Here is a 16,701-nt window from a genome sequence, read left to right on the forward strand (position 1 = left end):
ATTTACACAAGGACATTCAAAATCTTGCACAAATGTATATATGCTTATTTATTCAAAAGTCCCCAGGGAACGGACCTAAACGAGGGAAGGTTATTTTAAACTTCGCTATCTCGGAGAAATGATGAGAAATGCATGTGGCCAGTGAAAAATGGTTTGTGTTAGCGCGAAGGGGGCACGATTGTTTTCACCTTTTTAACTGAGCGGTGTGATTTTTTTTATTCAGAGTCCACGTGAACTACCATCACATGGAGAACAGCATTTTTTATCACTTCGTTCAGACTCTTTTGGGCACTCTATTCAGACACTTATGAAACACGATTCTTTTTTAGCAACCACAAAATGATCGTTGCTAAAGCGCGTCCTAATCAGGACCAGCTCGGTTTTGCTGTCGTTCATAGTTAAATTACAAAACACATCTGCCCAAAATTCAGTACGTTACATAAATAACGTAAATATACAGACGTCATCTCGGGCTGGAAACTTACAGCAATTAGTGACCAATAGCCTTTTAAGTCATTTGTCATTCCTAAGTTGTATTGGAGAGAAATTAAACGGCTACGGTTATACGATGGGTTTTGTTAGTTCAGATATTACTACCTAGAAAAAGTTACCATTCCAAGACGTGGAATGTTTTTTTTCCCCAAAAAAATTGCCAGCAAAAGGACAATGAGTGAAAGGCCATTTTTAAAGCAACAGCTCGGAATCCAACGCTTCCACTTAACACCTTTATTTCAAAGATGATAAATACGAATGCCATTTTAAATACCTAAATATGCAGATTCTCATGGCCCATCCGTTTCTGTTCAATATCGATTCTACAGAATTTATTTGCACCGCTGTGTCATTATTCACTAAGACTGATGTATTCAAACCACAAAGCATCCAGTCCAGCTATCCACTTAAAAATAATCAGAGCAGGAAACAATAATCTGCATTGACGGTAGTAAGCTTGCTGAGGGAATACATGCAATTTTAACATTTCGAGATATCACTGGGGCTATTGAGTTTGACGTTTTCAGGCGCATTTTTATAACTTTTCTCTGATATTAAAGTGACCCTGCTAGCCATTAGTCAATTGCATTCCAATAAGACATCAAACATAGACGCAACTCATTGTGCATTTTGCAGTAGAAGATTTTTTTGAAACGTTCCTGAAAGATGTATTTCTCGGTGGCTTGTAAAAATAAAAACAGCAGAAGCCATCGACCGACTGCAACCACGAGCAAAACGCGCCACCCTCTGGCCGTTCCAATCAGCCGTGATTCGACGTTAACATCTTGTTCAAGTTGCCGATAAAATGCCTACAACTCGAAAGTTTCAATGTAGAGAACTGCTCGCACGTGATAAACGCCTTCCAACTTTGAACACCATAAATCACGTTTGACCTGTCTAAATAAAACATTGAAATAAAATGTCAATCTTGAAGTTAACCGCACTTCAGACTGGCCAAGTGATTTTTGACACAATTTTGTGTGAATGAATCTCATTGTAATGTTAGTTGTAATCATACAATTTGTCTGATTTGACTCTGTAAAATGCTTGTTACAGTGTACAGCAAATTCCACGTTTACTGGAGTTTTAAAAGATGGCTTTAATTCACTTATCTGTTAAGTTTTTAATTTTGTTTTTTTTTACTGCTACTTTGTGCAGAATCACATTGGGTACAATGAAGCCACAGATGTCTTTCTGTTTTGGGCACCCAAAGCCTCATTTGGTGCATTCCTTTTCGCTGCACATGCGAAATGGAAGTTAATGAGTAAACACTTGAATTGGAAAATTAAATGTGATAGTGAGCCCAGCGATTAGCAGCTGAAGGGTGAACTATAGGCCTGATATCTCAGGAACTCCGCGGCTGTCCCACAGTTTCTGGTTTTCCATGATGGTCTGGACCGACCAGGCGCAAGAAATACTTGAGCCAATCACAAGACACTTTAAAACGCCTGCATCGGACTATTTGTTTGAAACTCATGAAAGTTTCTAAATTACGTTCAGCGCCGCAATATCTAAGTAATTATTTCACACGCATTTAAGAAACATTCTGAAAATGTGACCCAAACATTTGCAGCGGGGGAGCCGAAAGTTGGCGATATTGGTCAGCTCCAATCTGCAAAGGTAAACGGGGTCTGTTTCAGATGCTGCCTCAACATTGCGAACTCTCTTCCGCCGCTGAACGTGGGAAGCTGCTCACAGCGCGCCCTGCCGGTCAGAGATTCCCAACACCCCGTGTTGGAGCCAAACCCGCACACAACATTGGGACGCTCAATGGACAGAAATCAGCCACCTGCCATAAGGAGAATATGACAGGGCAACATGTGGCAGATTCAATACAAGTAACTAGCTGTCCACTTTAACGGGAGTTGACTCTCTCATACCTGTGTCTTTTCTCCTCTTTCCAGTTAAAAGGAGAAAATTATTTGGAATCATGTTCAAGCGCACTCTCTGGCCAATTTTCGGATCTTTTTCGTGCCAATGCAATTTATTGCAGACGTGTTAAAGTTTAACTGCTAATTCGCTACACGTAAAGTTATAGGACACGAAAACGTCAACATTCCAGGATTGCTGACTAACTTCACTCAGTGTGATACACTTTTCCCTGGATGTGACGCATGTCTGGTGTTCACTGGATTTCGTTGCTCGGTTTGAGTTCTCCAGTCGTGGAATATGGGTGTTGCTGGTTGGGCCAATATTTATTGTCCTGTCCCCTAGTTGCCCTTGAGAGGATGGTGGGGAGGTGCGTTTTGAACCGCTGCATGCAGGTAGGCCCAAAATGTCCCGAAGGGGAGAATCCCGGGGTTTTGACCCGACAACAGTGAAGGAAGGGCGATACATTTCCAAGTCAGGATGGTGAGCGGCTGGGAGGGGAACTTGTCAGCGAATTAATTTACATTAAAAACATAAAAAACAAACGAGAAAGAAACTGAAAGAGCACATGTTCGACGCTTTCTTGATTATTAGCCTGGTCACAAGGAGGAATTAACTTACTCAAAACTGAAACTGCTGTTGCTATTACACTGTGGTAGCTATTGAAAATTGTGGAGTAACTTGTCTTCTGAAACATTTTTAAATATTAAAATCCAACCTGACTCATTTGGTATATTAGCCTTTATGGGTCAGTGCATTGAGCATAGGAATTGTGATGTCATGTTGCAGCTGTACTGGCCATTGGTTCGGCAAATGGAAAGGGTTCAGAAAAGATTTACAAGGATGTTGCCAGGCTTGGAGGGTTTGCGCCATAGCGGGAGGTTGAATAGACTGGGGCTATTTTTCCTGAAGCATTGGAAGCTGAGGTGTGACCTTATGGAGGTAAAATCAAAGGGGCATGGATAGGGTGAATAAACAAAGTTTTTTCCCAGTTGGGGGAGTACAAACTACAGGCTTAAGGTGAGAGGGGAAAGATTTAAAAGGGACCTAAGGGGCAGCGTTTTCACACAGAGCGTGGTGTGTGTATGGAATGAGCTGCCAGAGGAAGTGGTGGAGGCTGGTACAATTACAACATTTAAAAGGCATCTGGATGGGTACATGAATAGGTGGGATTCAGAGGGACAGGGACCAAATGATGGCACAAGGGACTAGATTTATTTCGGATATCTGGTCAGTAAGGCTGAACTCAACCGAAGGGTCTTTTCCATGCTGTACATCTTTATGACTCTGTGGCTCAAAGTGTATACATAAGTCAAAGAGCTCTACAGACACATTATTAAGATTTTTCTGCAATGATGTCCCATCAGGATCGAGCAAAATTCCAGCACTGCAAATGATGAAAATGTTTTTCACTTTATATGTTAACTCTTATATTTGGAATATTTGTATTGAATAATTAGCATGTGATTTTCATATTAATAACATAATTGAATTAAGTAAAAAAGTCTTTTGCTTTTGTCTAAATAATTCTCTGGTAGTAGAAAGTAGTAGGAAATTAACACTGAAATAAAACTACTTGCCATTACTTTCCTACGCAAAATACTCCATGAATGCGTTAACGGGATGAGTCACATCAGTCTACAATCATCTATAGATGGTACAAGTAAAAGGGGAAAAAAAGTCAATTAATATTAACCCAAAAATATAACATTGGTTGCATGAAGAGAGCAGCTGTCATGAATATTGCCAAACACAGATTAAAAATCTATCAACTGAAACAGCTGAGTTCACAACTAATGTTCAACAGCATCGTTCATTTATGACTTGTTTTTCTCTGCAAGCCTCAAGGTACACAATTTGTGTGGTAAACCTAGACAGCATCTGCAACACTTGTTGAAACTGCAAGTAACATCATGTGACCTTATCTACCTGTCAATAGAAGTGGCATCACATTTTAGAAATAGTGATTTAATCTTACATTGCAATTGATGAGAAGGAAATGTTTTCTTTGATTGCATAGGAGTAACAGTCTTTGATGTACATTGCTTGGGGCTTTGCTTAAGTATTAATGAGCATATCCATTTACAGCCACTTCACTAGCAATCATTGTGTTTCTTGTGTTTCATATCTCTTTTAAAGTTGAATGCAACTCTCCTTCAGCATAAGAGCAAGATAGGTTTAAATCTGTGCCACAGATTTTGGATTTTCTAACAAGAAAATCTTCAAACCCATGTACAACAAATGGATTGGGTTTAAGTTGAGTTTGATCCTACCCTCATCTTATCCTACTTTGTCTAATTACACACTTTCTGTTCGGAGATATTGTGTAGCAATTCATCTTCAATGTTCTTGTCAAAACTTAACTTTTTCAATAGGGAAATGGGCAGTGTTAGGGACTGAGTTTCAAATGTTTCTATTTCTTAACCCATCTGCAAGAGAAAATGATGTGTGGAGTGGGCTTGCTATTCTGCTTCCAATTCTGGAAGCTCTAAAATGTTACAAATAACATGCCTACATCTCACTGTAAATACTGCAAACACACATGTGGTTTTGTTGTATCAAATAATTTACTATCATTCCAGATTTACTTGTTTTATATTTCCTTTTGTTTGCATGGTTTTATTTTTCTTCTCAAGTGTTGATTATGTTTAGTATGATACGATTTGGTAATTACTGACATATTCACCTCTGAGCTTTGTTGTTGAGTATGACAAAGGCATTAAAATAGAAACTGTGACAATTGAATTTGATCCCATTTTCATCTGGTTTCCGACATATATACTTTCTGGATGAATTCACTGTGTAACAATTCTCCTTCCTTTAAAACTTCTGCCTAGAACCACTGCAATAATCTGAGCAAAGATTGGGAATCAAAAATGTAAGCCACTGCTCTGTATGTCATATAATATACTGCACTGTACGGCTTTGTGCTGTGTTTGTTATTGGCTTTACTGGCTGCACAATTGAAAAATTTGAATAGCTGCCCATTTTATGCTTACAGTTCCAAAGCACAGCCTCAGCAATGTATTTAAACTGATGATTGAAAGTGGAGATTTTGATTATCCCTGTCACCATTTCTGGTTTCCCAACCATTATATTTAAGAGTTTTCTTACATAAACCGTTCTTTAACCATTGAGCAACTGACATTCAAATTTGCACATTATAACAATAATGTAATCCTTTGTGTGTTTTCAAAGCCAAGCCACTAAGTGAGATGAACAAATTGGATCAATAGTATCAGTGCAGACCATCATTTATTTATGGACCTCAGAAATTTATTTTGTTGTTCTGCATGATTTTTAAGTGAAATTATCAGACAATAATAATCACCTGTGCCAAATGTCATTTTTACTTTCTAACAATCATATTGGCCCATAATAATTCCATGCTGTATATGTTTTAATCATCTGCTCAGAGATATGTTATGACACACATCCAGAGGAGTGAGACTTAAACCCAGGCCTCCTAGTGCAGAAGAATCATCATTCTCATTAGCCAATGTAATCAAATGACTATCTGATTGCTCCTTGATAGAAAACTTACGGCAGTTTATGCAGAAATGGAGGTGTGCAAGTTTCAGATGAATTGCAAGGACAAATAATTGGCACAAAATTTACAAACCCAAAATTTATTAGTCTCATTAATAATTCATATGGTTTAAATTTATAATGAACATCAGTGTCAATGTTAAATGCTGTAGGATCCCTTTGTCTGATCACTTGGAACTAGAGAGCCTGATATACTGTTATATTACTGATTGTAATATGAAATTCTTAGCCTTCAATTTGTGATGTTTTGGTACAACCTGCTACAGTAATTGTTAGTGCTTGTTTAAAGGAAAAGAAACAAGAACAGTAGGAAAGGAAGGAGGCCTGGAAAGATAGAAAAAGAGTTGAGTACAGTTCACTGAAGAAACATAATTCCGGATGAGCCTTGGCTTGATGGGTAATGCGTAGAGGCTTTATTCATGTAGAATAAAAGATTAATCCACTGTTTTTACATCTGGCAATCATATATCATTCTCATCTTCCCCTCCACATTGAATCCTGCTGTTTCCCCTTCTTAGTTCAGATACACCGAGGCCATTATATAACAAGTTCAACAGAAGAAAACCTCCCAAAGTGCTTCACAGGAGCCTTATAAAAACATAATTTAACACAGAACCACATATGATATTAAAACATTTGCCAAAAGTTTGGTCAAAGAGGTAAATATTAAGGAACCTCTTAAAGGAGGAAACATATTTTAAAAAGGTAGAATGGTTTTGCGTGGAAATTCCAGAACTTGGAACATGAACACTCCCATGTAGTTGACTAATGCGACATGCACCAAAGGCAGAAAATGTCGCATTGTTGGAATATCCAGCCCACCACCACCTATCAATATTCTCTCTGATTGTGTGGCTACAAACTGGGGGTTCCCATGCTGGTTGAGTATAATTCAGACCCTGCCTGTGACCATCTGAGAGTGGATGTACTTAAGATTTAAAGGACCCACATGTAATAGATCAGGCAATGCACAAAAAAATTGGGTATCTCTTGTGACATTGTGGTAGTATCCCTACTTCTGGGCCAGGGATACATGGGTTAAAGTTCCATCTGCTCCAGAGGTGTGTAATAACAGCTCTGAACAAGTTGGTTAGGAAAATATTTAGAATGGGCTCTTACATCTGACAATCATAATAGCACTAAACTACTGGAAAACATGCATACTCAATTATTGAGCTCCATGTTTCCCAAACTAGTTGTGACACCAAACAGTTGAATTTAACTCAGCTTTATTTCCTCAGGCTGGCTTTAAAGATTTAGCCTATTGTTCACTGGTATCCTTCATTTCATAAAAAAATTAACTGCTTTACATGTTTACAATATATTTTCAATGTCACACATACGATACAGCTTGTGACTGGTAATCCATCTATATGTTGATTTCTACTGTGGCAAAGAATGACAATTTACCTTTGGTGATGGCTGTCCATAGTAGGTTGTTCTCAGTGATTTCAAAATCATCAAATGAAGAAATGAAGAAGTCCACTGTTCCATAAATTCCATCAAATTAGGAGTTGGACATTTTCTCTCAATTGAATTTTCAATCTTGAATATCACCATGTAAATCATCACTTTCACATGATTGGATGATTAACAACTGCATGTTTCCTGGTTTGACTTGTTCCAGTCACTATATTCAAATCCCTTTCATTTGCCTTCCATTCACTGCTCCAGACTTAATTAGTCCCTTCAGTTACCCCTCCCCAAAGTTTAGCACTTGCCCTTTTATTTCCCCAGTTCCTTTGCTTTTAGCTACCCATGGGCAAATTCTTTCTCAGCTCTCCTTTAACATGCCAATATTAGAATCCCACTCACTGTCACACAGCTGAAACTCTCTGCATAGCTGTCCTCTTAATAGGTGTTCTCCTCCCAGTATCTGTATTTTCATTTTTCATCCTCTGCACTCAAACTTACCTTCCTCTATTATAAGCAATTGAATCATTGCTAATTTGTTTTCTCTTTCAGGCCTTAATAATCAACTCAGGGAGTAAGTGATACTTTTGAATAGATAGTCACTATTTTTAAAATAAATTCAAGCTTCCAGTTATTCTGAAAGAATTAGATCATGTGATATCATACTTTAAATGACATTTTTACTGTGCCAGAGTTAAACAATGCGAGTATTACTAAATGACCATCATATTGCACAGACACTGAGACTTTAAACTTAAAATTCTTGACAGAATATTCCTTGTTCTATTTTTATTTTTGCCTAAGTGATCCCCTATAGTTTATATGGTCATGAATATTTGTTCATTTTTCATGGGAGGTCACAGAAGTTGCCACAGCTCTTGGGAATTCACTTTTATTCAACTCAGTGTGCTCACTGTTGTCAAAGGTACAATATTTCTTGGAGTCCTTCCTTTAGCATTCAGTTAACTGAATATACCAATATCTCATGACTGTGAACTTCTCAATTCAAACACGGGCCTTACTGCATTCTTGCTGCATGACTTTAAATCATAAAGATATCATTTTCTGGTGGTTTGATATTCACTTGGAGTCAGCTTGAAGGGCCAAATGGCCTGCCCACTCCTAACTCCTATCTTCCTGGTTCTAATTGCTTTCTAGCTTCTGACAGATTCTCTGTTTGCATACTGTTCCCAAGCTTAATGCATATTTCTGTAAGAAATCACCCAGATAAAAACTCAAACCTCAAAAATACCTTCCTGCATTCCATTCCACGGCAACATACCACAACTGTTATGTCCCAGATGGTGCTTTACACTAATTATTTCCAATTCCCAAACCTTCCCTTTGGCCTTGGAAGCCATGTGAATAATTTTAAAATCTTATCAAGACAGTAACATACTCTTGGTCTCCATTATGAATCTTAGATGGGGTAAGCCATTTTTGTGCTACTTGTCTTCCATTTCTGATATGAACAGAGAAACCCAACCCTTGTTGCATAGTTTGTTTAAATTTGTTTTCAGCTTCTCAACTCTCGTGTTTACATTTATCTTGCACTTCTACATTCAAACCCCCGTGTAAAAGTTGTGCCTCTAAAACAGAAGATTTAATATGTGTTACAGCTATCAATCTCAACTCAATTCCTCACTTGTGTTTAGGGTACCTCCTACTATCCTCATAGAATGAAATCCTGCTAGTGTCATGATCAACCTTGTAATGAAAATTATTCTACCTTTGATAAGCAAACTTCTGCAATCCAGAATATTTGAATGAAAAGGCATCTATTTAGACTCTGTTTCATTTCATTTGTTAGAGGTGTGTAAAACGTTTGCAGAAATAATTAATTTATTAATCACTGATGTAATAGGGAGGTAAATGTGACATCTAATCTTCACCAGCAATGTCTTAAGAACAGTGTGAGTTGAATGATAAATCAGCCTGTTTTTAGTTAAGTTGATTGAAGGAGGGATGCTGTCACTGAGAAGTTTGAATAAATGATTAAATTTATTGTGAATAGTTATTAAGTTGATTCTTAAGAATACTTGCAATAATAACAGACTGCAATAGTGCATTCAGAAAATCCAATGACAGTGTTGACAAGTGACAGAAATTGTCATTCTGATCAATTTGAAGACAGAATATAAAATTTCTACTATATATTTCTCTTTTCTATTTCCTGGCAACTGTTTGTACCCCTGAGTACTCACAAATTCCATTGGCACTTTGAACAGATGAAAATGAACTATGTTCTATAATTATTCATGTGCTTTAATTTGTTATCATTTCCAGGCCACCTGTTTCAAGTTGTGAGGGAGTTCTATCCCTGATACCTGCAATTTCAACCGTTAGTCATTCATCAGAAGAGGGCAAATATGGAGAAAGCAACAGAAAAAGTGAAAAAGAGAGAGGCACATTCCTTGGATCAGTACTGTGAAAACAAAAATCACTTTTTGAAGCTATACTTGAATCATTTGCAAATTTTTTTCATCTGTGGTTCCATTGGTTGTCATCACGAAAGTACTTTTGGAATTCCTCAGTTCTACTAATGAGATTGACGTGCTTTCTGCTGTCCTTCAGCTCTTCTGTGATCAATTAGTCTGTTTAAATTGATCATGCTTATGTGGAGAAATGCCAGTGAAAATAAAAACCTGCTTCCACTAGTACAACACTGTATTGCCAAAGATCCTAATGTTCCACTGCTGCCTTCTGAAGCCAGTATTGTTTCATGTTCCTGTAGGTGTTCACAAAACACCATTTTGCAATAATGTCTTTAGGTTAGTAAAGACTCACGCCAGTAGCTGGCATCTTCAGATCTTCTTACATCTTGAATTATACCTCATGCAAATATGAAGCTGCTTGAGTAATAAAATGAGTAACAATGTCTTTTCTTTGTGAGTTTAGCACCTTAGAACAGCAGAGGCGGCAACATGTTTCAAATGTTTGCAGATTTCCATTGTCGTCGTTTCCCTTGTCTATTCTAGTGCAAGTGACCAGGGTGAACTGGTTTCCTACGGAAGATTTAAATTTTCATAAACCAACATCTGTAACTAATACAAAGCTGTCATGGTAAGTATAATGAGAATGATGAGCTTACTGAGCGTTTCCATTACAGTTTTTTTTATAGCCTGAAAGAATCAGCTGAGGAAACTTTGAAAAAAACCTCTTGCCTAAGTAACAGAAGGAAAAAAGCAAACATAAATCATCCAGTTGAATACATGGCAGTCAAGGTGCAAAATTAACCACCAATGGCTGGAGCAACATTCATGAAACATTGGCTTTTTGTATTCCATAAAGGAAAAAGAAAGGTTTGCATTCATAAGGAGCTTTCTCCAACCATTGGATGCCTCAGAATGCTGTGCAGCCATTGAATTGTTATTGTTACTTGCATCAAGGTAGAATGAAAAGTTTGTTTTGTATGCAGTACAGGCAGATCATACCTTACAAAGCGCATTGGGTAATAAGAGCACTGGCTTTTAAAGAACTATCATGTAAAAAATGGAGAAGATAGCTTGTGGACAGCAAACTCTTACAAACAGCAACTTGATAATGACTCGATTTATTTCCGATTTTGCTTGGAAGATAGATCATGACCAAGACACTGGAAACGGCTCTCCTGTTTTTTTGAAGTTTTGTCATGGGATCACGTACAATCATCTGGAAAGACAGAAAAGTCCTGCTTTAGCATTTTGTCTGATTGGTGTGTAATGCCCCCTCGACCGGGGAAGCAATGGTCTGGTGGTATTATTGCTAGACTATTAATCCAGTGACATAGTAAGGTTCTAGGGACTAGGTTTTGAAGCCTGCTGTGGCAGATGTAGGAATCTGAATTCAATAAAAAAATTTTTGAATTTGGAGTCCAACAATGATCATGAAACTATCACCAAATGTTGCAAAACTCATCTATTCCTGCAATGAAGGAAGTCTTCCATCCTTACCCAGTTTGGCAAATGTCTGACTCCAATCCTGCAGTAATGTGGTCGACTCCTATCTGCCCTCTGGGCAAACAGGATGGGCAATGAATGCTGTTGTGGCCAGTGACATCCGTACCCCCGAATGAGTAAGAAAAACTGCATTGAAATTAATTACAGCCTTGATGTTTTTCAGTACTCATGCTGAGGGCTAAATTCATGAACTATTTGTCCTTGTTGCCATTTCTTTGACTGTACCAAAGATTCAGGAAGAGAATTATAAAGAGAGAGCCCCAGAAAACTGAACAATAGTAACTTCTTGCTAACACAGGGCTGAAGAGCTGAGCATTTAATAGTTCTAAGGAAGGGTCATTCAACACAAAACTTAACTTTGATTTCTCTCCACAGATGCTGTGGAGCTTTTCCTGCAATTTCTGCTTTTGTTTGTGTTTGTCGGTATTTAATTTGTTGTGCGTTTACCTTGTTGAGTACTCAACTGCTGTACAAGGTATATTCACTTTATTTAATTGAACTGAAACTCAGTCACCACTCTGTCCTCAGGGCTGCACTCCATGTGCAGAGAATGTGACATTTGTTCTGGAGATCTTCAAGTTGAAGAAATCACTTTATCATTTCCAGCCAATTAGGTTTCACTGTGATCAAAAATTAACCTGTCAGAAGTTATTTTTCAATAAAGAAACGAATCCTGAAATGTACCAGGAGGGCATGGAGGAGATTCCCTGTTGTCAGGATGAGTAATCTCCCCACAATGAGTGGCGTGCTTTTGCATTGCATGAATCTTCAGTTTATGCCAGAGCTCATTCCAACACGGAACTGTTTGTTCTGGACGCTCCATAAAATAGAGAGTGAATCTATTTAATGTTACAATTTATCTCCAGCGCCTGTCATTTCTGAAGTATAGCTATAAAACCATTTTGGATGGTTTTAGGTTACACGAGCTTGATACTGCATATTGTATCTTTTTTTCCAACGTTGTTTTCTGGCGTCAAACACTATGTACAAGTGTTTTAAAAAGAAAATTATTTTTCACTGGAATTCTGTTTATGAGAGTTAATGAGAGAAAGAAAAATGGAGGAAAAGATTTATAATTGAAACAATGATATGATTCTTTTGTGCATCCAGTTAAGACAATAAGCCACTAAGAAAACTCCGTGATGCTTTCTGGATTTCATTGATTTTTGAATATTCACGTGCGGCTCTGCAGTAAGTTTGGAACAAAGCAACATGTTTTGCGTCACATCCTTATGTTGTATTTGGGGTGCATCGAGAAATAGCTGAGAGTGAAACATAATGGAAAGCTAGTATGAATGACGTGCTAATTGGGTGCAATGCTTCATTAATGCACAATGATATACCGCTGATTATTTAGAATATTTCAATGTTCCAGTAACTTCAGTCCTCTGCTCAAGTTAGCTCAGTCGTGCTGAGAATGCTGGTCACCTTCAGGGACTTGTTAAATTTTTTTTATGTGAGTGCAGATTGTGACTGTTAGCGGGCTGTTAAATCACCGACGCGCTGGGTCGAACTGCAGTACACAAGCGAGCATGAATTAGGTGAAACTTTTGAAATGTCAGTGGAAAGACAAAATAGACGATTCGTTCTGAGGAAAGGTCACCGGACCTGAAACGTTAACTCTTTTTTTATCCTTCACAGATGCTGCCAGACCTGCTCAGCTTTTCCAGCAACTTTGTTTTTGTTCCTGATTTACAGCATCCGCAGTTCTTTCGGTTTTTATTTAGGTATCTATAATGGGCTGCTGATCTATTACATTTATTTAGCGCCTGTGCTGACGTGGATATCCTCATGATTTTACCAAAGCAGCTTTAGCCTTCGTAAGAATCCAGCAAGAGGCAGGTACCTAATCTACTCCTTGGCGTGGAAAATGTCAGTCGAAACGCATTTCAAATCAAGTCGTAATCGTAGGATCAAGAAATATTGCCCTGAATTTCCTCGATGTTTGTTTAGCGCCATAAAATCGTCAGCAGAGGGAGCACTGAGAGCATGTTTATTTGCATTGGTATAAATGAAGGTTAAATGCTGTGAAAATGTAGCCCAACTGTTTGAGTGCGGGAAACCTCAGTAATCTCTGAAACAAATGTTTCTAAAAGCTTTTGGAGACGGCAATGAAAGTCTTCACAAATTTCTCCCCCACTCAGCTCTACTCACATGTTAACCATTCAGAATGTTTCCCACCATCTTCTGAAATGACTCTTTCTAAAATCCACTGGATCATAGCTCTTTTCTTTGCGGGGTGGGAGGGCAGTGGATGGTTGGGTGGGACGTACTGCCAGATCACAACCTTGACAAATAGGACGTTAGATTTCTATGGGAACTACAAACCTTTTGAGCAGAAGTGGTAAAAAGAAAGAAGGAGTAGCTGTCTCAACTAGCGACAATAGGAACTGCAGATGCTGGAGAATCTGAGATAACAAAGTGTGGAGCTGGATGAACGTAGCAGGCCAAGCAGCATCCAGGCAGCAAATTATCCATGATTCAGCCTTAGCACATTAAATGGGACAACCTGAGACATTCACCAAGTGTAAACTCCTACACATCAATGATTATATAACAGTGCCAATAAAAGCCAATGGTTTCATGATTAGAGGCAAGATAAGGCCCAACTTTCTGCATTGTTCATGGGGGCACCCACACTCTTAAACCTCACTAACATAGCACTAACACTGCAAACCTTTCATACTTCAAATGTACTTGCATCCTTTTCCTGCATTGTTGCATATCTACACTCACACAAAGCAACTTTCTTTTGGAACCTGAAAACACTGTTGTCCACTCATAACGTGGAAACTCATTGTGTCCCACCTCATTTCTCCCTTTGCACCTAGAATCCATGTTTAAACCTCAAGCCTAACCTCCATATACTTAACATGTTTCTGGGGAATTTTGTGTAAAATTCTTGCCTCAATAAGCAAAGGCACAGCGAGCATGTACAACACCATCACTGCAGCTCATCCAGATTGGCACAAAACTTCCCTGACCAGGTGACTCTATTGATACATAACCTTACACTTCCATCTTCTAATCAATATTTACCTGCATTTCCATTGCTTGAGTGGTCATGTTCACTTCTCTTTCTGTCATTCTTCCCTGTAGATAGACGACTGCCAAAACAGCCTTCCTTGCTAGAAAACATCTCCAACAGTGCAGGGATACAGAACCGCAACTCACACAGAAAGTATAAATTCAGGAGTGTAGAAATATAAAGTCTCCCCTCTTATATATGAACGCTCAGAGGCTTTGCTAAATGTGAACTAAAAACAGAAATTGCTGAAAAAACTCTGTGGGTCTGGCACCACCTGTAGAGAGAGAAACAGTGCACCTGGTTTTGAAGAAGGGTCATTGAAATTTAAACAGCCCTTTCTCTCCACGTATGTTGCCAGAAATGCTGAGCTTCTCCACCAATTTCTGTTTTTGTTTCAGTATCCACAGTTCTTTGATTTTTAGTTAAATGTGATTAATTATATGGCATAATAAGTAAAGTTCTGCAGCTGATATCTTACAGTTAGGCTAGTACTTTGTGAACTGATCACTGACAAAGCTCCTCTTGCTCATACTCAGTAGCTGTTCTTGGTACAAAGATATAATTAACCCTGTATTTTACAACTCCCAGACTCACCACTCCCGAAGCTATTCTATGGTACCACAATTAACCATTAACATTTGACTGTTAACTGTCACTCACTATAGAACATAGTTCAAGAAGGCAACTTGCCATCGCCTTCTCGAGAGCAGCTACGGATGGGCAATAAATGCTGGCCAGCCAGTGATGCCCATATCCCACTCACCACCTACATCATCCATTCCCGCACTGTCCCACCAAACGACTCAATGGTACCACGTTTACCCATTAACATTTAATTCCTTATTCCTATATACCATCCTCAACGCTCACTAGCAAATTTATTTAGGTTGTTGCATTAATGTCCAGCAGTATTCTCAGCACTTTTGGAAAACATATTGGATGCATGGTCTTCCTTGTTTATGTCCCGAAGTGTTAATGCATTGATGGAGTGGGATAACCACTTCAACAACATTTCAGGGTCTCCATCAGAAAGTAGTAGTGCAACATTGCCTGTGAGAGAATCCTCTTCTGGATCAGGACCTACAAGAAATTCCTGTTATTTGCAGGCTGGATGGTCAGTTAAGTTACTTCCTCTTGTGTTTCCAACCACTTTTCAAAAGATCATCCGTCTACATAAAGAGTTCTGTCAGTAACGAGGGATAGCTTCTCCATGATAGTCTGCTGAAGATTGAAGTGAAAATTGTTCTTCATTTGACAATTCTTTCTTTGCCCTCCAAGGTTATCATTAATAGATCATAGTAGAATGCATTCTTCAGATAATATTGTACAATAATCCTCAAGCTCCAAGTGATTTTGCATGAATTGCTCAAGGACACTGGCTGTCTTTGTAAAGGATTTTAAAGGCTGTGTTTTGTTTTACTGTTTTACAATGTTTGATTGCCATTGTGATTGCCAATAATTGGATTCCAAGTTGCTTGGTGTCTTTAAGGAAGTTGCCATTGTGATTGCCAATAATTGGATTCCAAGTTGCTTGGTGTCTTTAAGGAAGTTGCCATTGTGATTGCCAATAATTGGATTCCAAGTTGCTTGGTGTCTTTAAGGAAGTTGCCATTGTGATTGCCAATAATTGGATTCCAAGTTGCTTGGTGTCTTTAAGGAAGTTGCCATTGTGATTGCCAATAATTGGATTCCAAGTTGCTTGGTGTCTTTAAGGAAGTTGACCTCTCAAGATCTTGGTTACTTCTCACATTTTAAAACTCCATTTGATGCTCTATGCTAAGGTGATCCAATACAGTCATTAGCTTTGGAAGGTCTCAATGATGAAGATAGGCTTGGAATTAGGGAGGGAGAGAGATAATGGGAACTGCAGATGCTGGAGAATCCAAGATAATAAAATGTGAGGCTGGATGAACACAGCAGGCCAAGCAGCATCTCAGGAGCACAAAAGCTGATGTTTCGGGCCTAGACCCTTCATCAGAGAAGGGTCTGATGAAGGGTCTAGGCCCGAAACATCAGCTTTTGTGCTCCTGAGATGCTGCTTGGCCTGCTGTGTTCATCCAGCCTCACATTTTATTATCTTGGAATTAGGGATCTCTTTTTCCCCGAACATCTTTTTCTTAGATGCTGATAATTATTGAAATTCCTATTGATAGATTGTTCCCAGGCTTTACAATTTTGCTCTAAATATGTCAGGTTCATTTAGGTACTCTCTGTACATGGTTGTAAAAATGTGTTTCATCACTGTTGGGATTAACATAAAAGATTTTTATGATCTGCCTTCCATTGTAACAATGTGCAGCTATGTCCACCCTTCACTTTGCTGTTAACACGTCCAGTGTCACAAAGTTAACTGGAGGATCATCTGAAAATCTTTTCCTTAACCATGGTGTAACTTCTATGTGTACCCTTGTA

The sequence above is a fragment of the Stegostoma tigrinum genome, chromosome 4, assembly GCF_030684315.1.
Source record: "Stegostoma tigrinum isolate sSteTig4 chromosome 4, sSteTig4.hap1, whole genome shotgun sequence".
In the NCBI taxonomy this organism is placed as follows: Eukaryota; Metazoa; Chordata; class Chondrichthyes; order Orectolobiformes; family Stegostomatidae; genus Stegostoma; species Stegostoma tigrinum.